General features: G+C 30.8%; 1 pseudogene across 1 annotated transcript in view; it reads right to left on the reverse strand.

The window, feature by feature from the left end:
- Window positions 1–26,010, reverse strand: part of LOC143257803 (laminin subunit beta-1-like) — a 56,183-nt pseudogene that overhangs the window by 11,520 nt on the left and 18,653 nt on the right. The window contains exons 13-26 of the transcript XR_013031999.1: window positions 24,865–24,982; window positions 23,028–23,155; window positions 21,648–21,834; window positions 20,355–20,497; window positions 19,813–20,044; window positions 18,245–18,408; window positions 16,271–16,495; window positions 14,719–14,918; window positions 13,649–13,745; window positions 11,773–11,961; window positions 6,454–6,631; window positions 4,324–4,499; window positions 3,718–3,956; window positions 320–508 (exon numbers count right to left, since the gene is read on the reverse strand). The product of XR_013031999.1 is annotated as a laminin subunit beta-1-like (transcript). The remainder of the gene's footprint in view (window positions 1–319; window positions 509–3,717; window positions 3,957–4,323; window positions 4,500–6,453; window positions 6,632–11,772; window positions 11,962–13,648; window positions 13,746–14,718; window positions 14,919–16,270; window positions 16,496–18,244; window positions 18,409–19,812; window positions 20,045–20,354; window positions 20,498–21,647; window positions 21,835–23,027; window positions 23,156–24,864; window positions 24,983–26,010) is intronic.

Below are 26,010 nucleotides of genomic sequence, written 5' to 3' on the forward strand. Positions count from 1 at the left end.
CACTCATGATGGTTACAATTTGGTGTTATTATGTTAATAAATCTTAAACTAAATTACAAATTCATGCATTTAAATATAGCCCAGCATGAAAAAGTTTAATAAACACCTTGATATTCAACTAAGTTAAATGAAACCTGTATCCAATTTAAATATCTTATAATTAGCTTTAAAAAAATGTTAAAACTACAACTTGCTCTGAAAGTCTAAAATGCATATCTGGTACATTAAACTTAAACTTCTAGGTTTAAGAACAGAATTTTAATAGCCGAGACAGAAATAAAAGAATAAACACAAACATCATAAAAGCCTGACACTGAACCTCATACAATAAACCCTTTACTGCTGTTTCTTTCCAGTTTATATTGTACTGTGCTTCCTTGACTAAGTCAAGTGCATTTTTGGCTAGTGTAATGGCTCCATTGTCACAACCGTTTCCTCCACATTTGTCACATCCAATCCCACCACACAAATAGTCACAATCATCTACAGTTCCAGTCCCATCACACACCTATAAGATAAAACCACAATACTGTAAAATTATTAAAAGCATCTACACAAATATTCACTATTAACTGACAAACATTTCAAGAATTTAACTTTCACTTTTAATCTTTCTTGACCACTATCTATACTTTGATCAGCAAATATCCTGTTCTTTAGATAAAGTGACAGTAATAGTTTTATTAAAGAAAACCTTGTATCTAAATCAAAGTGTTATGAAAATATACATGAAGAAATCAATTTAACAAAAATACAAAATTCTATAACCTTTCCTCAATTTAACGCTGAAGAAAAAAGGTTCACATTACAAAAATGTTTAGGCTATAGGGTTTCATCTCGTTGTATTATCTGGAATAAAGAAATATCCCAGAAACACAATATAACCTTCATATCTTAGTGGTTAAAAATTAAATGTATTTAAAATAGAAACCTCTACTATCACATTTTAGCACCTTTCTCTTAATGTAATTGGAAGAAGCAAGGAAAAGGAGAAAGTAGATTCTGTAATAATGACCTCAGTAAATGTTAACAACGTTGGAAGCAAAGGTTTAAATAAACCAATCATAGCACACTCCATGTTAGGCCTCATTACAACACACACAGTACTCTAAAGACCTAGTGTGAAAGAATATTTCATCCATATGCACACAAAAAACAACTAATAAAGGTGCAGGATAATGTTCATTAATTATTGACATCTCATGGTGAAAGATGCCCTCAAGGCAACTTCCCCAAACACTATTTTATAGGATTCATTTTAGTTTGGAAAAGTATGATATTAGAAAAATTGATCATTGAAATAAATTTGCAATTAAAAAGAGGTAAATCATGTGTTAACTTACAACTTTTGGAAATAAATGCACAAACAGTTAATTTACCAAATACTTTTTACAGTCTGAAAACAATCTAAGTAACATTTCAGGCAATTAAGCAATTTGTGTTAAACAAGTGATGAGTGAAGTAAGTAATAATACTTCTGTGCACATTTCATAATAAACTGCAAGACTTCTTCATGTATAAACTATATAGTGAAAAACTTAAGCAGAATTGAATCATGAAAAAAAGAAAATTAGAATTTTAGTTATTTTTTGGTGGTTCCTACAGTTACCTGACAGTTTACACACTTATGTTAAAGAGAACAAAATTGTTATTTCACATGATAGGAAGATGCATTGGTTAACAGGAGAAATTTCAAGGAATATTTATCCAAGAGACACTTTGTATTATTCTAATTCATATACAAAACTTTCCTTTGAAAAAGTCAAAGCTCCCTGGAGGAGATAGAATTAGGCCCAAGAAAAAAGTGCTTATAAAAAGGTAAAATCAACTAACTGGCATGCAACAAATTTGGAAATGTAAAAAAAGCTAATCTGTGCAACTCAACTACCAAGAGAAAAGAACAAAAACTTTTATTCTTTAGTTTTAAGTGTTAACTGAAGGATGATTTATTTTTTATTTTCTTTTTAGAAAGATGACAAAACTTTAAAGAAATGATTTTTTTCTATTCTACTAAACATCTCAGCTTAGGTCTTTGAATGTTACAGGTTACCAAAAAGAATACAAAATTACAACAGTATAAAAGAACAATGCATGGTGAAGGGCATTGAATGTATTTTTAAACAGGTTATAGTTGCTGATCACAAAAGTAAGTAAACAAAAATAAATACACCTTACAAGAAATAAGTCTTACAGGAGCCAGGTGTTATATTTGGACTGAACTAAGCCATTATTTAAATTATTTTTCAAAGCTCTAAAATATAGAGAAGACGGACCGTACCGTAATGGTTCAAATGTTAAGGAAGAATATACAGGTCACAGAACTATGACCAAATAACAAGTGTACTTCACAACAATACGAAGTGAAATATAACAGCATAAAATAGAAGTAATGTGTGGATGTTGGGTAGGTATAACAACCCAATTCCTATTGATTGACCAGAAATTGACAACAGAGAGGACTGTCATACTATTATGAAAAACTAAGGGGGAGAATCCTCAATAGCTATGGCTGTAAATAAATCTCATCAATAAAGATATGGAGCTATGAGCTATAAGTTTGTACTTCAAAAACTCAGCCATTCTACATGCAGCTATGCCACAACTACTAAATAAAATATTGTACACACCATATCTAAAATGGATGGGAGCTACACTAATAATTTAGGTTAGGCTCAGTAGAGTAACATCTTAACTTCTTGGTATTTATATCCAAACATCATGCTGGAGAATGAATGCTAACTTCAGGGAAAGTTTTATTGTCTCTCCATTGTTGTCATGGATTTATTTCTTTGTTTTATTTTATTTGTGAGAAACAACTATCCACCACCTGGCTGTAAGTAGCAAAAGGTGGTAAAGAAAAGGAATGTTATTGGCTAGAACACCATCTACACCTTTTGATTTTCTTCTAAGCATGTGATACCCATAGACAATAGGTAGACAATGCATTTGGGGTCTTACTCATGTTGGTACCTCAATAAAACTAGGACACATTACATAATGACCAGCCTTAGGATTTGTGTCCTAGTGTTGGATGTTTGTTCTGTAGCTGCTTGTTTTCCCTCTTTCTCTCCATAAAGTTATATTTAGTTATATTTCATCTCAGGTTGTGGGTTGACAGAAATCTGAAATTTTACAATTTTGAAAACAAAGAAAGGCACACTAGTCAACCCAGAACAACCTTTAAAGTTTTGAGTTACATTTTAAATCACTGCCTACATCATCAAAGCCAGTATATATTTTGGAAAAGTAATTTTTTCTAACCATGCAGTACATTTCACCTTAAGACTACAAAATCAAAGAGCACCACTATCAATTAAACTCTCCATACATTCTCACTTTCTATTACTACTAACATAATCAAGGCAAACCGTTATAATTCTTAAAACTGCACATTTCATCTTGTGACCACCTAGAGATTAAAAAGTAAGTGAATTATTCTAAAAGTAGTATTCAAAGGGTTTCATATGTTACTATTTAAAGATTTATATTGAATAAACAAAATATATTACATGCACCAAGACTCAAGTTCTTTTGCACATATGTTCATTTCTGCAAGTATTTTATTAAATAATTTATAACCATTTGTGATCAGATTTATAAGTTTGAATAACATTACTAAACATTGAGACTGATATTTAACATTTATTACAATTAATTTAAAATTGCTTTACTGCTAAGCAAAAAAGAATTTACAGAAAAAAAAAGATTAATTCTTACTAATGTATTAATGTATGAAATTCCAGCTTCTAAAATGTCAGATGCTTTGTCAGAAACATTTTTTAAAGCTGATTTATTCTCAGCATATGTGTTGTCCAAGACCACGTTTTCCTGCTCAATTAACACCTCTGTCCGATTTCCCCTTAAGGCAGATTCATTAAGAACATCTTGAGCAGCATTCATTCTATTTTCTGCTAAGTCAGATTTTTCTCCTACTCTCACAATAACGTTGAATGTTCCTACATAAAGTCAAAATAAAAATGAAGTATCTATTGAAATAAAACTTGACTAAAATCACAATATCACAAGTCCTTGGATTACTGATCTAATTCACATAAACCTTATCGGCTTTTTAGACGTTTTTATGAAGGTCCTTGATTTGGTTGATTAGTGTTACTAATATATACATCATGAAAGTAAAATATATCAGCAGTGTAGCAACTGGTGTACATGTTCATTGATTTTCACATACTCACTTCCATTGTACTGATCTTTCTACTATTTATCGAGAAATAAAAATACCGAACACAGTACTTTTTTCTATTCAAATATATTTGTAAAGCAAATTTTGATAAGTCGCAAAATTGAATAATTCCTAGTACTCACCTTCAACGTCCATTTTATGCAGTTTTGTAATATTGCTTTCCATGTATTTTACATTCTGTTCTAGTACACTGGCTTGTTCTCTCTCATCCATTAAAGTAACATTAGTATCACAGATTCTCTGTACAGTGACTTCTACTTCAAGCTCCATATCTTCTAACTGACTGGTCAAGTTCTGCCTAAAATAATTACAAGCTTCATAACTTAGTTAATATCATATCTATTCATGGAAACCTCTTTTCTTTTTTAAACACAGTTATGTAATATATAGATTTTTGAAGAATTATGAATGAAAAATTTAAAAACTGCCATTTCATAAGAATTCACAAAAACTGACAGTTTCTAGGTTATACAATACGTGTATAGAAATGTACGAAACATTCATTAAATGAAGACTAAAAAACAAACAAACAAAAGCTATTTATTTTAAATACTTCAAGATTCAATTTGTATGCAGATATTTAATAAACCTAAAGAGTGCACAAGAATTAGTGTCGCACCAGATGCACTTACAATTCACTGAATAAACTAGAATTACAACATCAAATTGCTAAATATTTAAAAGTTTTCTGGACTCCATTGTAACATATTTGGTTGTGTACACTTATTTTTGTACCTAAACGTGTTTCATAAAAGTTCTTTTTTTTGCATGTAGCTTATATTGTTGACTGTACTGCACAATCCCACCTGTTCTCGAAATTTGTGGAACATTCGTGTGTGCAAGAATGAACAAAGTACTGGATGCGTGTTTAATACTGGTGGATTGACAGTATTGTCATGAGCCTTGGGTGAATGTTTCACTTAATTCCAATAAAAACGTGGCCAGCTAAGATATGGAGGGAGAATGTTATACAGGATGTACAGAAAGTCACTGTGTACTTATATATTTATTAAGAGGTATGCTTCAATATAGAATACAGGAAGTAAATATGAATGACAATTATAAACAGTGACTTCTGTTGGCATCAATACAGGCCTAGATCCTTCTTATTTTGTTTCTAAACACTGCTATCAGTTGCTGACTTGAAACAAACTGAATAAAATATGATTACAAAACTGCACAGTGACTTTCCGAACACCCTGTAGAACAGCTACAGTTAGTACACTATAGGCTTAGAATTCTATAAGTGTGATTAACATTAGTTGGAAAACTGTGGAATGTGACAAGCAATGTTACAGACTTTGAATACTACAAACAGTTTAACTTCAGTGAATTACTTTGGATGTTATTTCTATGCAAACAATAAATATCTTCAACTGGTAAAAATCAGTGGTGTGATGCTAGCCAATAAAAAAATGTTAGCTTAAGCAAGGTGCAACAATATCAACTCAGAATTTATTTATTCATCGTGAATCTGGATCGCTGAAAATATTTAGTTCTAAACTTGATATAAGACTCAGTATTGTCTAAGTTTGTGAAACTGTTGTATATAAACCATTTGTAATAACCATTAGTAATAATTCATAAATTGTTATTAAAATGTATTTGTGTTAAAAAAAACAAAAAAACTATCAATCTTGTTGGCAAATAACAAATTTAATACATAAACATTCAATTAACTATTAAGCTCAAATTAAAATTCCAGTTATTGGAAACAGTAATACATAATGTATTTAACATAATAAATTGGCAGCTCATCTGAAATAAAGTTCAATATGCAACATCATGTACACATTGATTCTATAGTACATCCAGCTGTTCTTAATATAAATTAAGATATCAGATATATTAAAGACAAATGTAACAGCATTTTTCTTTTTCTTAATATTAACCTGTCACAGTACTAAACTACAAAGTAATACACTTTCATACAAGCACTTATTTGTTTGATATTTACAGAAGTGATTTTCATTGTAATAAGTAACATTTCCAGAATTAAAAGCTGAAAGAATCAGAAAAATGAAACTGTTACGATAAAAATGTTTTTAACAGTCAATGTGTTTTAACTAAAATTACTCATTTCAGAGCTGTTCTTAATTAAACCTTAGAATGTAAACAAAATCTGTAAAAGTAGAATTAACTCTTTGTATTTTAGAAAATCCTTCCTGTAAACATACATCTTAACAGAAAACTAATCCATTGTATTCACTTTTATTGTTCTTTGTGAAGTGTTTATTATACTATTAACTTACATTAACTCTAAAAACGTTTCCATTTCTTCTGTATCCAGTTCTGTTACATTCTCTCCATCCAAAATTTGCTGCATTTCTTGCAGTTTTTCGGTCATATTTTCAAACACTCTTGTGTTAACAACTTTAGTGACTGTGTCATTTGTTTCCTTGAATTCTTCTATTAACACCACTGTGTCATCTGCAAATTCTTCAAACTATATAACACACTTAAAAACTTGATAGTTGAGTGAATATTTACATACACAATCTGAACTTGCAATTATTGAATCTCGTTTTAACTGAATTAATATCAATTAAGGTACTTCCAATACTTCTTTAAACTGCCTAACAAAACTAATGAAACAACTGTAACACAGGCTGATGAAACAATAAAAATGCCAAGTTGCAAGTTTCAAATCCTGGTGATACATAAAACAAGTGTAAATTTCTTTTTAATACATTAGTGCAGCTTCAATGAAACTTACATATCAATATACATTAATTTTATAGTTTTTAAACTACATACGGCTGCTACGCCTATTTAAATAGTAAAACTGTGCATTCTTAGAATTACAATTTAAGGAATTTTATTCAATAGAACATATTTATGGCTTTATACAAAACCAGCCCTACACAAACTTTATCTAGCATCCCTGGAGAGTTGATAAGAACTGCTAATTGCAAAAAAAAAAAAAAGGTTTTGGTGCTCCTAGAAGTGAATGTCCTATGTACGAGAACATGTTACCCACCTAAAGTGCTGGTTCTAGCTTTATAAGTTATCATAAATACATTTTGTTAAACCAATTACTGTTTTGGTCAAGTTATACAAATTACAAATTAAAAAAAAACACAGCATCTCAAAGAACAAACAAGGGTTAATTAACCTCATGACAGTTGCCTTATTATTTAAGATAATAGCCTGAACACAAATAATTTATCAGAAATTTCACTACAAACATGTTTTCTACATAAAATAACAAAATTAAAGTGATTTTATAGCAATATTTCCAACATTTTCTATGGAACATTTTAACGTGTTTAGAACATGAAGAAGCAATTTTCTTGTACTAAAATAGTACTAAAATTATACTTATAAAATGCAACACTATTCAAACTTATGTTTTCTGTTTTGTTTTTTCAAAAAGTTACCTAAAGCAAATACACATTTAAGGCATCAATGTAGACCCTCTGTCATTTTTCTTTACCAGCAAGTGTTCATTCTATCTTTCAAAGTTTGTAACAACTGTCTTATTACTGGACTTTCTGCCTGTAACTAGAATAAATGCAGAAAGATGCTCGTATAGCACGATTACTCTCTTGCTAAAGTTAAGGCTCTAGGTATCAAGATCATCTCCTTCTACCCCAGTATGTTTTCGTAGTTTTGACCCAATGCCAAAATTCATTTACAACACAACTGTAACAAACGTATTTGAGCTTTAGCAGGGCCTTAACCTTTGAGTTACTTTCATCCAAAGTTAATGTTTGATGGACATTTAACTTTAACAAATCTGATCAAAATCAGATGAAAACCAAGTTATACAGTCCACACAGATACCCAAAGTGTAAATATACCTCTCATCAAGTTCAAATACAGACAATACAAAGTACTGGTTACAATTATTAGTTATACGTATTTTAACATTAAATAACGATGACTGTATTATTTTTGTAACCTATAATCACTGATAAAGTAAAACGTCGTTTGTCCATAACTGTCATTCTAAAAAGGCACTTATCTTAATAAACTATGACCTGCCAACCTGCGAGAAATAACAAAGAAAGTTGCCCATTAATGAAATGGGCTCAAACCAAGAAAGTGTTTAGGTGGTCAATATTTTATAAAACTAATACACCTTTGTATTTATTCCATAAAGAAATATCTCAAGGAATTAGATCCACATCTTTTAATCAAGTTAGTTTATACATTAACATCAAGTCTGTGATTCATTTGTTGCAACATATTGTCAATCCACTTTTATTTGTACGGTCTTTCAGTAAGTTGAGAATTATTTTTTGTTACTGACAAATTAATAAGATTTGTATACATGAGAAAATTGAGGCTATATAATACTTTTACTGAGTATCAAAGACAAAACAGAATTGTTGTTTAAAACTCCTAATAAAACATACATTTGACTAACCACTAATGTTGATGTTTATGACATATTATGCTATACCACCCAGCAAATCCATCCATCTGGGCTCACAAGGTCTAACTACCACTAAAGTAATGATAATAAAATTAATATATCTAGTAGTTCTCTATCCCCCCCATCAATTCTTGAAAATTTTTCCAAAGCCTCTCCAATAGTATAACATCTATATCATGCTTTGGAATTTAGAGCAGGGGTGTCACTGGGTGCTGTCCCCAAAACTTTTCAGTATCTAGAAACACCCTCAGTAAAGCATATTAGTACCACCTTAAATTACTATTAATATTTAAAGTACCCTACACAGTAAGCTTAAACTTCCTACACAGATAAAATGCTCTTTTATTTTGTATATCACAAACATAACAATATGACAATCTTCATTTAAGCAGAACTTGAATCAGACTCTAGAGGCATCAGTGATATTTAAAACTCAAAAACAGTTAAAATAAGATAAAAATACATCAGTTAAAAACTATTAAGTGTCAAATCATTGTTTTTTTAAATAATACATTTTACTCCATTTCAGCTGCTTTTGAATGTTAAGTTTGTAGAGTGTGGGACACCTCAAATATTTATCTACCATTATATGACATACACAGGATGACACTATTCAAGTCAACAAAAGACCTTAAAATTTATTTGCATATTAAAGTTAAATACATTTAAAAAACAAAACAAAAATAAATAAATAAACTGTTTACAAATTCAAGATTTAGTTCTATAGTTCAGCAGTCATTTCTTCTATACACCTGTACTAGACTTGGAAAGAAGAGTATGCAATATTCACTGACAGGTGGTTATTACTTAATCAAGTAATATACCAACAACACTAGAAAATAACAAGGTGTACAACTTGCCATGTATAAACAAAGATGGAAAAATATATGTTGTATAGTTTACTACAGCAGGGCTGAAAACTTTGTCACAGTAAATATGATTCAAGATGAGATATAACTTAGGACTTGAGAGTCCTCCAATTCCCCAGTAAAATTGAGCTGATGACCTTATCCTCAAATTTGAGTTCGCCTTTCAAAATTTAGTGTAAACTACCAAAATAATGTTATGAAACATATTTTTACTGAGATAGCAGTGCCTGAAAGGCCAAAGGAATATTTATTGAGCATTAACAGTCCAAGTGTCTAAGACCTTGCAGAAGCAATAAACTTGGACTTTAGCAATTAAGGTTTAAACACATTTGAATAAATAAATACAGGTAAACATCGATATAAAATGCATCGATAAAGCTCGATAATCAGTTGGGCGCGATGGGGTCTTAGGCCCCAAATTTTTTGGGGTTTCTACAGAGGTCAGCCGCTAAATATTACCACTGCTTAATGTAATCAGCCGGTTAATGTGATCAAAATCAAAACCAAATCCACTTCAATCTTTTTGTATGGTTTTCACGCCGCATATTGTGATCAAACCCCGGCCTGCATGTAATAATTCCTGGTGCTGTCAACTGCAGTAAAGTTCATAATCTGCCAGTCATAGGATAGCTCTCAGTGCGTAGGCAAGAAGTATCAAAACTTTATTTTCATTAAAACCACAAGTCATCCTTGATCGACCGATGGATGACGAAGGATGAGTCATATACACTCATACACCAGTGACAGTGGCATGAAGTGCTGCAAACGATAGCGTCAATGTTGAAACCATCTCCAGCAGAGATGGAAAGATTACCGTACTCTACTTACCCAAAAACACCACCAGCAAGATTCAACCACTTGACCAAGGGATCATCGCCAGCTTCAAGAGAGAATACAGAGCTCAACTGGTCAAGGCCATAGTCGATGATATCAGCAACGTACCAGAGTTCTTGAAGAAGATGACCATCAAAGACGCCATCTACATGAGCAGCATAGCATGGAACAAGATAAGCCAGAGCACCATCATCAATTGTTGGAATAGAGGACTCAAAGAAGCAGCACCAGAACCACAACCAGAACCAATAGAAGAAAAAGATGACATTTTCCATGGATTTACAGCAGAAGAAGTAGCAGAGCCAGAAAGGAAGTTTGTAGACTACCAGGATGGACTCCCCTTGACAACCCTTGTGAAGCAGTGGGCCGAGATTGACGAAGTAGCACCAGTTACCCAGCCACCCCTCACAGATGAAGAGATCCAGAAAGCAATAGAGAACCCAGCGCAGCACCCACAGATTTTACCACTCCAGATGAAGAAGAAGAAGATGACCCCATTCCAGAAGAACTCAGGAATTGCATCACCTCAACTCAGGCAGTACAGAACACAGAACAACTTCTATATTGGGCAGAACACCACAATCTAGGAATTTGCAAGATACTACAGATCCAGGACCTAATAAGAACTGCTAAGAGGATGCGGAACCAAGGAGGAAGACAACAGACACTTTGGAGGCTTTTGAAAGAAAGAAGACTACTGAGTAACTATAAATTTGTGCATTTCAACTTGTTTTATGTGCTTACTATATTTTATTGTTATTAAATTTTTTGAAAAATCCGTTTTTGTTTCAGTACTGAATTCGTATTTTAAACTTTGCCATGACATTTTTTTATCTGGTAATTATTTGACTTCAGTTTGTACTTAGATTTTAATAATTAGTAAATAAATTATCAAAATTAATTACTATATGTATTAACTTTAAAATTGAACTAATTTTAATCAGCGCCTAATCGTAAAAGATCACATGATTGCTCTGACGGAACTACTTTTAGAATATCAGCCCCATCAAAGTAATGAATTCGATAAATTTCTTGAATTCTGCTTTTTTACATTTAATTTCAGTCTTAAAATTGAGTTTAATAAATAAAAATAAATTTAAAAAAATGCTATATCATTGGTGTAAGTAGTTTTGTTTGTTTTTCTTTATTTCACTACAAAACGCGTAAATTTTGCATTATCGCTCACCCCAAGGGTCAAAAAAATATATAATCAAATCGGTATAAGGCGCAATCAGATACAACGCGGTCGAATTTTTTGGACCCCAACTAGCACCTTATATCGATGGTTGACTGTACTACAATGATGAAAATTTTCATCTAGAAATAAGCAGATGTAATGAAAGTGTAATGACATATTTAACAGCATAAACGAAAGCATGATACTCCTAAAAATGTGACACAATAGAATCCCCATTAAAACCCACACGTGTACATTAATATTTATTAAAAGAATAAATTATTTTTCAATAATCAATATATCTACTTGCTTTTTAAATCTTGTATCTTACAGTCCCATTGTTGAAAACACTCTCCACAGTTTTTACAGTTTGGAACTCTTCCAATATATCCTCGTGCACATTGATTGCACTGCTTTCCAATAACCCTCTCCTTACAAAAGCATGTTCCATCACTTCCACACTCCAAGGTAACAGATCCTTCAGAATCACATTCACAAGCTGTTAAAAATCACAGAACTGTCAAATAATTTATACCAAAAGACATGTAAACATAGCCATATTCATAAGATACCTGAGAAAATATATCAAAGATTTCATTTATTTATACATGTATACAGCTTCAATATTTGTAAAATTAGCATGTAAAAACATTTGCTAATTATCATAATTTTAGTCAAGGATAATTGTTAGTAATAAAAAAATTATTTTTTAGGATTTCCAATCAAACTTATTTGGTTTGTTTTGAATTTCGAACAAAGCTACACATTGGCTATCTGCAATAGCCATCCCTAATTTAAAAATGCAAGACTAAAGGGAAGGCAAGTAGTCATCACCACCCAGGTCAACTCTTGGACTACTCTTTTACCAACAAATAGTAAGACTGACCATCATATTATAACACCCCCACTACTATAAAGATGAGTATCCTTGATGATTGGAATGTTTGATGCGACAGGGAATCAAAGTTATTTTTGGTTCACAGTATTAACGTTATCAAATTTTAAATACATTTACAAAACTCAGCTCATTTTATTAGCTGCAGAACCAACAAGTGGAAGAAAGTAGATGAAATTGTTTCAGATTAGCTTCAAGTGATATTTATCACCGTCGAGAAACAAGATAAAACACACTAAAGAAGTTTCATAATGCACACAGACAAGTAAATCTGCCTTCTTTAAAGGGGTGAAATAAAAATTAAAATAAAACCTGAACATTAAAAAATGTTATGGGTGACTGTAGTAGTTCATGTTGCAAATATACAAGTGTGCATGTACGATTTAAAAGAAAATGTTGTAAATTTAATTTTTTGTTTTTCTATGTGTTTGCGTGGAAAAGAATTGTGACAACTAACTTGTATTATTGTTAGTAATACTTATGTCTTATTCTGTTTCAATAAGAAATTGTTTCAACCTTCTCACAACACATTACATTTAGCAAATCTGTTTTATAAAACTCATCTTAATAACCTCTTCTTTTTTTTTATCTTGTACTTCACCCCTCACTGGCTCACATGCAAATTTGCAAGCTTGTGACGAAGAAAATTAAGTTTTGATGCACATAATTTGCAGATTATACATATAACCCACTGTGGAGCTCTGTGCTTAAGAACAATTAATTAATCAAAAGTTTAAGTTTCTTCACTAACATTATTTTTCTAGAGCAAAGCAACAATGGGTTATCTGGTATGTCCACTAAAGGAAACCAAAAGCTAGATTTCAGCATTGCAAGTCTGTAGACTTACTACTGTCCCATCAGGGAAAATCAATTTTATATCCTACCTACTTGTTTAAAACAGTTATTGACATTTATTATATATATTATGCAGTAACTCAGTTTTAGAACACCCATTAAATATTCACTCATTTCCATACGGTTATCTTCCTCCACATCACATCTAAATACAACTTTAAAAAAAAATTCATATTTTGTGGTTAACTACAATAAATATCTAGGGATGTTGTACGAAATATTCCTATAAAATCAAACTTGTAAAAAAACATAACTAAATTTCTTTAAATTTGTTATCGCAGTACTGAGTGCAAACAAAAACATCCACGAGAGAAAATGTTGGAAATCTTTGTACCCAAATACATTTTCATCAAGATAAGTAAATAACAATACACATTTTTCTTCCAAACTTCTAACGTACATTATAATGGAATCTAATTCTTAAACATGAACTTACAAATGCATCCCATTTCTTGATCAGCCCAGTAGCGTTCTTCACAATTACTACACGTTCTACCTCCATATCCTTCCTTACAGTGGCATTGGCCATCAAACTAAAAATGATTTTAACAACAATGAACTATTTTTAAACAAAAGAACACACATTATATAAAATTCCAATTAGAAATGTATAAATTTGTAAAAGGAAGAACTGACCCAGGTTGCTGTAGCAGAAAGAAAACTAAACAGTTCTTAAGCTTAGCTGTGAAGTCAGAGCAGGTTCTATCATATTTTGCACATTTCTTATGGACCCAATATATACATATATAGTCTGTTTTATGGATTTGTTTTCATTAGAATTGTACAATTTGTACCAATTTTAGTTAAAAGGTACATATGCATGTACCTCATTCTGTATAAACAAACAAACACTCTCAATTTCCAAAATGTACATTATTATGAATTCATTTTTTTTAGTTTGAATATTCTACACCCACACAGCAATATTCAGACTAAACTGATAATGGACTCAAGTTACAAAAAAAATGAGAAGATATCATCATTACTGTCATGGGTCCAACACCTCTCAGTAACTATACAACTTGTTAACCTGAATCTGACCTAGGAAGGTTGAAACGTTGTTCTCTACTTATCACTAAAAGTGTTAACACCCATACCAGTTGTTCTGAGATACATTTATACAGCTTGAAGTCTAAGCACAAATACATGGTGCACTATACATAAATGGCAAGTTACTTAGAGGTAACTCACTTCTTCAATTTACAATGGATTTCCCCCCCCCATAGACAAACTTTTCTAAAAGGTTATCCAACAGAGTTTATATCATCCATACACCCTGTGGCCGAGACATTTAACAGTAACACCTCTCTACACCAACATAAATCACATAAAATAACATACAGATTACTACAGGACAGCTAGCAACTACGATTTGAATTTACCTTTTCACTCAAAAGAATGTTTATTGCAACTAAATTTTATTCTGCCACAAAAGGTTTTTGTTTTATTTCAATAATGTTTAGAAACACTTTAGAAAACAAAAACATTTATCAGATACAGTCTTACCACGTTGCAGTAATCTGACATTAATCCTTGTGGATCACAATTGCATGGCTTACATCCTTCATCACTGCCAAAATCCCAATAATTAATGTCACACTGATCACAAGTTTGACCGATAACATTGGGCAAGCACACACACTGGCCAGTTGTTGAGTTACAATGTTCAGAAGTATGGTCAGTTCCCAAAGAATTACACATACAAACTGAAATATTTCAAATACAAGATTGATTTTATAAAAAAAAAAAAAGATAACTTGCAACCTCAAATGGTCACAAATATTTAGAGAAAATAAACAGTAAGTTACCCTTCCACATTGTAATGTTTCAAGTTGCCCACACACACACACTAACTAAGTCTTTATCCTGGGACTCTTAGCTTACAAGTACCCTTGAGATTAGATATTTGACTTAACCCTGGAGCAGGAGCAGCTACACTTAAAAAGGTAATATGTAATCCATATTAATCCTCATTTATAAGTGTTAAATTACTTTAAGTATATCTCATGTAAATGATTGAAACTTGTTATAATGAAGGCTAAGGACTTGTGCTGACAATGACAAGTCTGAGGACTTGAAAAACATTAATAGTCATCTTTTTTGATGCACACTTGAGATGTACCACCCTTCATGTGAAACAAGATCACACCTAACACTACAAAAACCCATGTCAGAAACCAGTGGGCATTAAGTTGTAATTCATAAGTTACAGCAATATCATCTTTTACTTTCAGATAATCTTGAGTCAAAACTCAAAATTCTGACTGATAGAGTACAGTGAAACAAATCAGAATCTAAAGATCTAAGAGAAGATCACTATTTAAAACGAAAAAATGTATTTCAACAAGCACTGGATGTTTAGTGCAACTTGCATGTTAATAGTCAAACAACATAGCACTATCAACAAATCTACTGTTCAGACATTGTATGGTTTAAGCAAAACACCACTAGTTAATTACCAATTATATATAAATCATGCTATTAAATAAACAGTTATATTGCTGCTTAATAGTGAAAAAATTTAAAAAAACAATCAGTGTCCCTTCAAGCATGTATGGGATAGCCATGAATTTTCACGTTCCCTATAACGTTTCAAATGAATAGCATTTTCCTCAACCTCTTATAGATAAATTAAATACATTACTTCACTGTTTCACAATGCCTTCAATAATTACATACAAATGGACACCTGCTGGAGACCAAATTTATCTTAGCCATGCTTTTTAATACTAGTCAATGTAAAATAAATTTTAAATGATGACTAAAATAGTGGTTCATTATGTACATATTAAAACTAAGAGTCATGCATTAAATACAGTTGGTGGTAATGTTAAGGATTTTGAAAATAAGGGTATTTAATTGACTTCATAAGCTTTATAAAGAGCAAATATAGTCGTACAGACTAACAAGTATAATTCTTTTATTTTCACTATAAATACTACATTTCAAAAGAACTAAATAATGCATATCGTTAACATATTAATGTTTTTCAGTCTTTAACATCATGGAATTTAATATAATAATTTAAAGAATTCTAGTACAATCAGAATGCATTTACCTTGACAGTCTTGTTGGGTTGCATTTCCATAAAATCCTTCCTTACAGTATTCACAATTTGAACCTTCTGTATTGAAAATGCAAAGAAGACATTCTCCTGTCAACTGGTCACAACTTCCTGGAATGGTAGTGTTTATGTTGTCATTACAATCACACCTCTGACATTTTCCACCAGTCACGGTTAAGTTCCCAAAAAAATTGTCAGCACAGCTTTCACACTTTTCACCTGTTAGGTTGAATGTAACATTTTTAGTCAACATTCCCAAAACTTTTAAAAGAATTTTTTTTTAGAAGTTGCATAAAGAAAACATTTCTGAATTATATAATATTTTATTATTACTAATATGACTTTCTTTTATTACAACTACAGCTATTGATTAATCATAAACTAAGTTTATTTTTTAAATTATCTCAAAGTTATGAATGCATCTTTAAAATATGTATAAATTCTGGTAAATAATTTCATAAAAATACTGATTTTGACCTAAAAATTTATTCTTGTCAAATTAAAAAACAAAACAAAAAACTCAACCATAAAACTAAATAGCTGAAAATTCAAACTAAATTTAGACACAAGTTTTTAATAACCCATCTGTTTACTGCAAAAAGTTTCAAGTAGATATGCAGTAAATGTATAATATATGGTATTTATGAAACATCATGGTTATGAATTATTGTACAGAAGTCTGACAATGAAAATGCAGCTGACCCCATTATTATTCATACTTGGGTAATTCTTGCCTTCTGTGCAATATTTCATTTGCTACAGATCAGATATAGTTGATCACTTCCTATTAAACAATGCCAGTTTTTTATAAAAGGAAAGAGAAAGAGAGACAATGATAAAACATCTCCCATGTTGTTTCTTTCAGACAGGCCCTAAAGAAGTTTATCTCAGTAAAAGTGCAGAGAAACTGTGTGCGAGTTTGTATTAAAAATGAAGTAAATAAGTCTTAATAGAAACAGACTAGTATCTTAAAATGCAGACACACACAGAAAAGAACATTCAACTATGGAGCTACTCCACAAATGAACAGTTTGTGATAGGTAGACCTGACTCTAGAGACGTTGACCCTCCTGCTAGTACAGCGGTATGTCTCCAGATTTACGCTAAAATCAGTGGTTCGATTCCCCTCGGTGGGCTCAGCAGATAGCTTGATGTGGCTTTGCTCTAAGAAACACACTCTACAGGTGTACATTTAGGTCAAATTAGCATCACAAGTATACAAAAATATCACCTTCACATCCTTAAATATGAGTTATGGAAGTAATTTATAGACTATGAAATAAACAAATAATGAAAATTAGAAATAAAAGTAAAGGAAAAACAGCAGTAAAAGGTACAGAAACAATGTAACTGGTATCAAAGAAATGGTAGGATAAATTTATGTCCATTTGTTTTGATATACAAAAATATGAACATAAATCTCATTTAAGAAAGGCAGTTGATTAAATTTATTTAAAGTATAAACAAACAAAAAATTAAATTGGTCATCCTTTGAAACCTGTAGCAACTCTGATTCTGTACGTATGCAATAGCAACAGAATGATGTACAATTTAAACAAAAAAGTAAACTTAATACTGGTTAAAGGTACATGCATAAAACAAATGCTTAATGCAATTACTTATACTATATTAACAACCAATGCACTTCACATTACTGATTCAAAATGCTAGTTCATTACATTTTCTTTAAACACTGTTGAAACAGTGCAAATTAAAAGGTTGGCATCCTTTCCTTTATTAGAGAAAAAATGTAAAAATTAAGTTTACCAGCTGATCTGGTTTTAATGAGAGCATTAGAATAATTAGATCAGAGAAAATTAAGGAGGATAAGTTTGGTCTAAATGTTAAAATGAAAGATTTTTTTATTTAACTTCTACATTAAAGATCCACAGAATTACTTTTATCTTTACTAGGTCTAAGGTCTTACATTTGCAGCTTTGTGTTTCACTCTAGTTCAACTAATGTTACCTTTGTAGCCTTCCTCACAATGGCAGATGGAATTATTGCTTTGGCTATCCAACTCGCAGTCTTGAGCATGACTGAATCCACTGTCTCTTGGTCCAGGACATAAACAAGGTTGGCAAGAAATGTTTATTCCAATTCTAGGGTTACCAAAGTAGCCTGTAACACACCTATAGTACACAAAACAAAAGTCAGCACAAAACCCTATGGTTAATCTTAACACACTCATAATTAAAATATTTTCTGGTGAACAAAAATGATCTTGTATGGGTGTGAAATAATAAGAATTGATGTTTCACTGAACATTGCAGATCCTCCAAAAGAATGAAATGGGTTCATAACATTATTACAAAAACTGGTGAAAACCAACATGTTACCAAATACAAACTGACATACATCAGCAACCACATGTTAAGGTCTTTAAAATATGTAAACGTACTATTTAAGCAAGAGTAAAGAAATGACACTGAAAAACTAACATTTTTAAATGTGTTTTAAATCCAAATTTCACTTTAAAAAAAAGGCATTTACTTTAACACATTGAAAAGTCTGAACTTTGTAAGCAATTAGTATTAACAATGAACATAATCACTAGTTCAATAGAAACACTTTACTGGTGATCTTTTGATGTTTTCAGTTTACTAAGCAATACCTTAAACCCAGGATTGTAGCTTCAACACTAATAATAACAATGTGACAAACATTTTGTTACTGTATGTAGACAGTCTGCAAGCTTTGCTGTATTGAGCCAACATTTTGCTATTCCAATAACTAAATGTTAACAATTTCAAATCAACAAATCATGTTTTTTCTGTTTAGTGTTACTTTTAAATTTTTTCTGAAATTATACATATATGTTCAGTTCATAATTCTAAGAGACCAGCTTATACAAGGAAAATGTTTCCACCAAAGTTACTTGTAATGGTTAACTTGGCCTGGAAAACTTCAGTTTACGTAAGTGGAATAAAATTATTGACAAGACATAGCTAAGATAGTAGATTAGTACTCAGTATAGCAATCACCCTGCAAAGTGCCAAAATGTTTCTTGTTTCATTTTATCCAATTTGTTAGAGTAAAGTCAGGAAATATTTCATAGATTTTTGGCAGAAGACTATAATACATGGAATGTTAATATTATAAATGCAATGCTTTTCAGTTCAATTCTGGACAACACAACTGCAACTTTTCTGCATTACTGTCTATGGAGAGCCTTCATCCACTAAAGTACTGTGTGTGAAAATAAAGAGAAGTCATTTTCAAAGTACACAAGAACTCCATGAAAAACCTAATGGAATCAAACAACAAATCTTGCTACTAAAATACTTCCACATCATAATGCTCCTTCCAACAGCTACACCTGTTAGGACAAAATAATCTAGTTTAAGTCCTTCAGTTTTTCTTCCAAAACTTTATTTCTATCACAAATTAAATTAATCATCACTAACCACAAGCTTCCATGAACTTAAATAATTTAAAAACTGGGTTAATTTCCAGATAATTTTTGTACCACATAGCATATCCTTTAATAACATAAATATGGGCTATAAACAAACATCAATAATCCAATAACTTACCTATCACACCTGACACCTGTGGTGAAATCAGAACAGTTCAAACATGACCCAGTCTCAGAATTACAGGAATCTGCATGGCCATTACACTCACAAACTTCACAGTCCGGGTAGTTCCAAAATCCAGACAGGCATTCATTACACTGCTGACCAGAGATATTACCATAGCAATGGCACTGCCCAGTCTCTGTGTCACATATATTGTCCAAAGAACCATCAGTGTGACAGTTACATGCTAGAAAATCAAAATGCAAAACTAAGATTTTAGTTTTTCTACAGACGTTTTGAGAAACAAATTAGAACAAAATCCAAAGAGAACATGATAAAACTAACTCTAACAGGCCTGCTCTCTTTCTGAATGTTCTAAAATACGACTTTCAAACACTCTTGCATTGAACAAGTTACAAGAACAATCCTTCAATTTTATTACCAGTGATTGCACATGGAATAAAACATCTAATTTATTTTTATATAATCATTTTGAAGACATGAAAACATCAAAACAAGATCAATAGAAGACAATTGTTAATTGTGACATTACTTACCTCTACATCCTCTTTGGCTAAAGTCGAAGTACCAGGGACACATCGATCACATTGCCGTCCAGCAGTGTTAGGCTTGCACTGACACTGACCTCCTAAAATGTCACATTCTTCACTCATTGATCCAGTGACACTGCAGTCACACTCTACAAATTAGCATAAAAAAGCACAAAACATTACCATATATGGCATTATATTCAATATAAATATCTTGGCTTGAAAAGTTTGTAAACTTATAAAAGGTAAAAATGTTACGAAAATATAGAAGGCAACAATGAAAATAAAAACACTTATCACAAGTACTGCTCAGAAGAAAGACTTACCATTCCCATGTTTGAATTTTATAAATCATATACATTAGAATTGCAGTAACTTCCTATTAGTTTCAGTATTTTTAAAATATGAACACCAAAATGTAATATTCTCAGACCAAATGAACAATCAAGTCTTACTGGTAGTAACCTTTCATAGTAAAAACAACTAATAAAATAAACTCTAGTCTACATCTTCAGTAGTTCCATGTGATGTTAAACACAAAAACACCTTATGCTAAATATTAAACTGTGTTCTGCCCAGACTCAAAAACAATTAGTTTTGGTAGTTACAATTCTTGATCTTTAAAAGCCAACTTGAATTTTTAAATATTTTAATACTTAAAGCTAATTATGAACAGTGAAACCATAGTTGTGTACTGAAAAATGAAAGATTTAATAATGGTCTATGTAGTAAGACCCACAAAACAATGGATAAAGTTCAGAAATGCCTCGAATTTCGATCATAATTTTGTTTTAAGTTTTATTCTGATAGAACTAAAGTTAAACCTACATAAGTATTAAATATTTTTAAAATTAAATAAAGAGTATCAAACTATGCACATGTAAGAACTGATTGTATAAAATTAAGATTTTGTGATAACAGTGATTTAAGTTGTAATTCTTCAGTCTACCACAGGAAAAACAGTTAAGAAAAACTTCAGTCAAAAGAAATACAAAAAATGTAGGCTAGAAATACTTACAATTAATGTTCATATTTTAAGGTTCAAGAAGATATTAAAAAATATTGGATGAGAAGGGAACAAGAAAGATTAGCAAGCAATGTTTTAGAAAAATATGATACAAAGCCAAATCTTTACAATTTACAAACAGATATAGTAACTTTCCAGCAGAGAGAGTTCAGAATGTTTTTTTTATGACCAAATACCCAACCAACACATCAGTATTAACAGAAGAGTTTACCCATCTGAATAAAGGTTTTTTTTAATTAAAACATTTTACGAGCAGTAAATATCAAACTTACTTATACTTCCAAACACAAAGAAGCCAATACTATAAAGGAAGTTTTTGCATGCCTCATGTGGATCCCTTTGTAAAACAGCTAAGAAAATCTTGTCACACTGAAAACTTTTAAATTCTTCATAATTCTGTTTTACCAGATCATTTTTATGATGAAATGGAATTCTGTCAACCACAGGTAGCAGAACAATCTATAATGGGGAAAATTGTTTGTGAGGATACAGTTTCTTCCAAACATATGTATGGAAATCCTAACTGCAGTTCTTTATTATTTCAAAAATATATCTAATAATAATGACATTTATAACTAAACACTTGATTACAGCTTTAATCCAACTACATCAAATCTACTTCTGATCACGAATTTGTATTGATTCAGAGAATACAGAAAAAATAAGCTACAAACATGGTCCAGGTTCAATAACACTTTAAAAAAACTTCAGTATTGTTTACAATTAATCGAGTATTGTTTTACCATATTCCTTAAAAAAATAAACAAACATGAATAGCATCATATAGGTTTTGTTAGTAAAATAATCTTTAGCTCTGTTTAATAACCAACTCACAAAACGTATCACTTGGCATTTGAAAAAAAAGTTTAATAAAGTAATTAGGGCATTGATAGTACTAATTATAGTTTTTGGAGACTACACATAAATTTTGTGAATTACAAGATTTAAAATGTTAGTGTTTTTAATCAGCCTCTTAACTGCAGTTTTTTTCATTGAAAACAATTCAGTGCAGAATTTTACAATTTATTTTTATATAATTTGTTTGTATTATGTAATATTTCAGTATACACATTAGAAAGTTGCCTGTAATTTTTTAAAAATTAATTCAGTATGCTTTGAGCCAATGAGTGAGCCAATTATATCAACAGAAATAAATTACCAACCAATCAAAATTTAGTAGTCAATTGAGTGCATTCCACAAGCTGTTGCTTGAAAGAAATTAAAGCACACCATATGGTGTGTTCTGAAATTGCCCGTCATTTTACAAATCACATCATTTGGCACATTCTGCAGCTAAGGAGTTAATAATGTACATACGATTTGATAGTTTTGCATTTAACATGTCTCAAACTGGGTTTTTTAAATAAATTATATTTATTTTACTTCTGTACCTGAAATAAGGACATAAAACTAAAGGTCCTGGCTGAAAATCTTCCAGTCATTTACATTTGTCCTTAACCAAAAAAATTTATCTTTGCCTATCAATGTCCTTTTAAATCTTCTGAAGCACTGACTATATAAGCAAACATTTTCTTCAAAATATAAAGAATAAAATAAAACTGAGACAGTCTTTCAAAATTAATGATGTAAAGTCTCTAAACATGAGGGTTAATTTGGTTCAGGTGCGAGGTAAATAAAAAGGTACAACTTACAGAGTCAATAAATATAAATGCCCGAGGTCTGTCTTCTTGCATATTGTAGTAAGTTAGCTCAAGATGAACCTGATATTTTTCACCTTTTTCCAGACAAACTGGTGGATATATTAAAGTGTATCTTTCTCCTGTAACAGTAAACATGGATTTTGGAAAAGAAGCATCATGGAATACATTTACGTGAATAACCTTGTAATGTCATATATGTTTTTTGTGACTGTGTAAGACTAAAAAAATTTTTTGGCTACTGCAGATCTATTAAACAAAGTCTACAAGTTTAAATGAATTCAACAGAATTTTGATTTTGAACCAAGTATTTTGTATCGACTGACAAATTTTCCTTCAAACCAAATAACTTAGTGTAACGATAAGGCACAGACAGACAGCACTGTTCTCTCACGTTGCATATTTTCAGAGATCATGCTAATTAGTCTTCTTTAAAAGCCAATTAAAATCAGCCACAAATAGCAATTCTAACTTAAATTAGAATAAATTTGTAGAACTCTGCTCATAAAGCATAACCATTCAACCTTGTTTTAACCCTAGTTTTCAGAATTTAACACATAAAAGGCTTAGAATCCCTCATTATTCCAAACCATTACACATTTTAAAAGGCACTGTCAAACACTCCTAAAATTTTGTTAAAAGTATGACAAGTATCAACAATCATCCAGTGGAAATGGCTTGTCCAACTAAGTTCTTTTGGCAGTTTTGACTGATCCACTAATCACCCAGTAAAAAGTAAAAATTTAAGCTAAAAAAAAACCAAAAAACTCGTTCTTACTGACCAAGACTTAACTGCTCAATACTTAGTTTATTGTACTTCTGTAGAATTTAATAAATTTCAATAACAAATTACTTTTTTCAAATAATTGTTGTCCAGCTCCTGAGATCACATTATGTAGCTCATCACTAGCACAAAACTGGACAACACTATACCAGATGATCAACAGCTATATGACAAAGTCAATACAAATTTTTACATAAAATTAAAGACTGTTTCTCAATAATAAAATTTTGTGTGTGTTTGTTTACAACATTAGATTTTATTTTTGCCATATAAAAGTTGTCTTTCAAACTTCCAGACCTAGCTTGTATAATCAACAAGACTGCAGTTCTGCTTTAGTCATCTTGAATAAAGGTTATTCAAGTAACTCAATGGATAGTTTGTTATGAACTGCTATATTCTTAATATATATTAAGAACACATTTACAGATGTGAAAAAAAAGAACAGTTGTATATTTAAGCTAAAACCCTCTTTATGTGATTTGGCACCCAAAACTTAAGCTGCACACCTAAAGACCTGGAACACATTCACGAAAATTTACTTTTACACTGAATTTCGTTCACAAATACACATTTGTTAATTAACTTTAAAATATAAGTGTACTAAAAATTTCATTTAAACACATCTTATATTGAAATGGAACCAAATTTCAGTCCTCTAAAAGTGCCAACAGAACTACTTCAGTCAACTGTAAGTTCATAACAAAGAATACTTTACAGATATATAAAGGTTTTCAACAAGTACACTAGCCTTCAAGATTGTCGACCAAGTGTTTGATTTGCACCTAACATTCTTTTATAGCTCAGATTTATTGTTTATAATTTAATAAGCAGAGCTTATAAACACTGATATAAAAACAAATGATTTTAAGAAATCACTTAAGAAAAAAAAATCAAAATTAGAAACCCAATGGCTCATGCTTTTCCAAAGCCACATTTTTTTTTTTACTTTTAAAGGAGTAAGATATACTTTCTGAAAACTTGTCTTTACACACACACACGTGTGGGAGTGTGAAAACATGAATAAAGCAGGTAAAAGAAAATCCTTACTAGAAGATAATGAGAGTAGTTTCTCATCAAATAATGGAATTTTAGCACATGGTCCCATGTCATCAATATTACTTGTTTTCTCAATATAAACTACTGCCATTTCCCAGTCCAAGGGAAGCTATAAAAAGTAAAAGAAAAATTCAATAATAAAAATGTATTTTTCAATTTCAAAATTATTTTGTTATAATTATATTTCAAGAATAAGCCAAGCACACATTTACCTTACCTTCATAATAATGAGATAAATATATTTAAATAAACACTATATTAATTTATTCCAAGTTTACTGCTATTCTTGTGCAAGTATATTTTTACTTACTTCATTACCATTTATAAATAGAATATTAGAAGAAATTTAAACAGACACCAAGTAAACAAAAGGTTGTACCAACACACTGACTGGATTCTTAATAAGTGACAAAGCTGTGGTATATCCGAGGGAAGTTCCACCATTTCTACTTTGTCAAAATTTTAACTACTAAAATTTAACAGTATTTAGCTTTATTTTGTTTGGTTTCAAAGTTAGGTTTTCAAATTTCTATCCATGCATTCCACATATATGATGATCTCCATTTCCTAACTGATTTTTAGTTTTAAAATAACCTCGTTAATTCACTGAATAAACCTGTATGAAATAGAGTATTAAGTTCTACACTTGATAAGTTGGTGAACAAAGGTTTAAAGATGTTGATTGTGATGACAGAATTACCCATGACTATTTGACAACAGTATTAATTTAATTTTGTTAGAAACTAGATGTGGTCCTCAAGATATCACAGCAGTACCATAATAATCTTCTATAAAAGTTTATGAAAGCGAATGTAATTAACATGTAGCTTTATTTAATAGTGTTTATTCTTTTTATTACTTCTGTTTTAAAGAACTTAAAATAAAGCAATCATAAATACTCATTAAATATATGATATCTTTATTGGTGAATAAAGAACTTTCTTATAAAGCTGTATGTAGCTTTTTTTAAAAAAACAAAAACAAATCTTCTATAAAACTGCTTACAAAATCCACAAGCTTTGGTTTATTATAACTTGATAATGGAAGCTGTACAATCAGTGTTTCTACTACAAAGACTACTTGTTAGTAACTTAGCTCAGATTAAAGTTATTTTTGTTTGTTGCTATTATTGTTTTT

Source organism: Tachypleus tridentatus, chromosome 7 (assembly GCF_004210375.1).
Source record: "Tachypleus tridentatus isolate NWPU-2018 chromosome 7, ASM421037v1, whole genome shotgun sequence".
NCBI classification, from domain to species: Eukaryota; Metazoa; Arthropoda; class Merostomata; order Xiphosura; family Limulidae; genus Tachypleus; species Tachypleus tridentatus.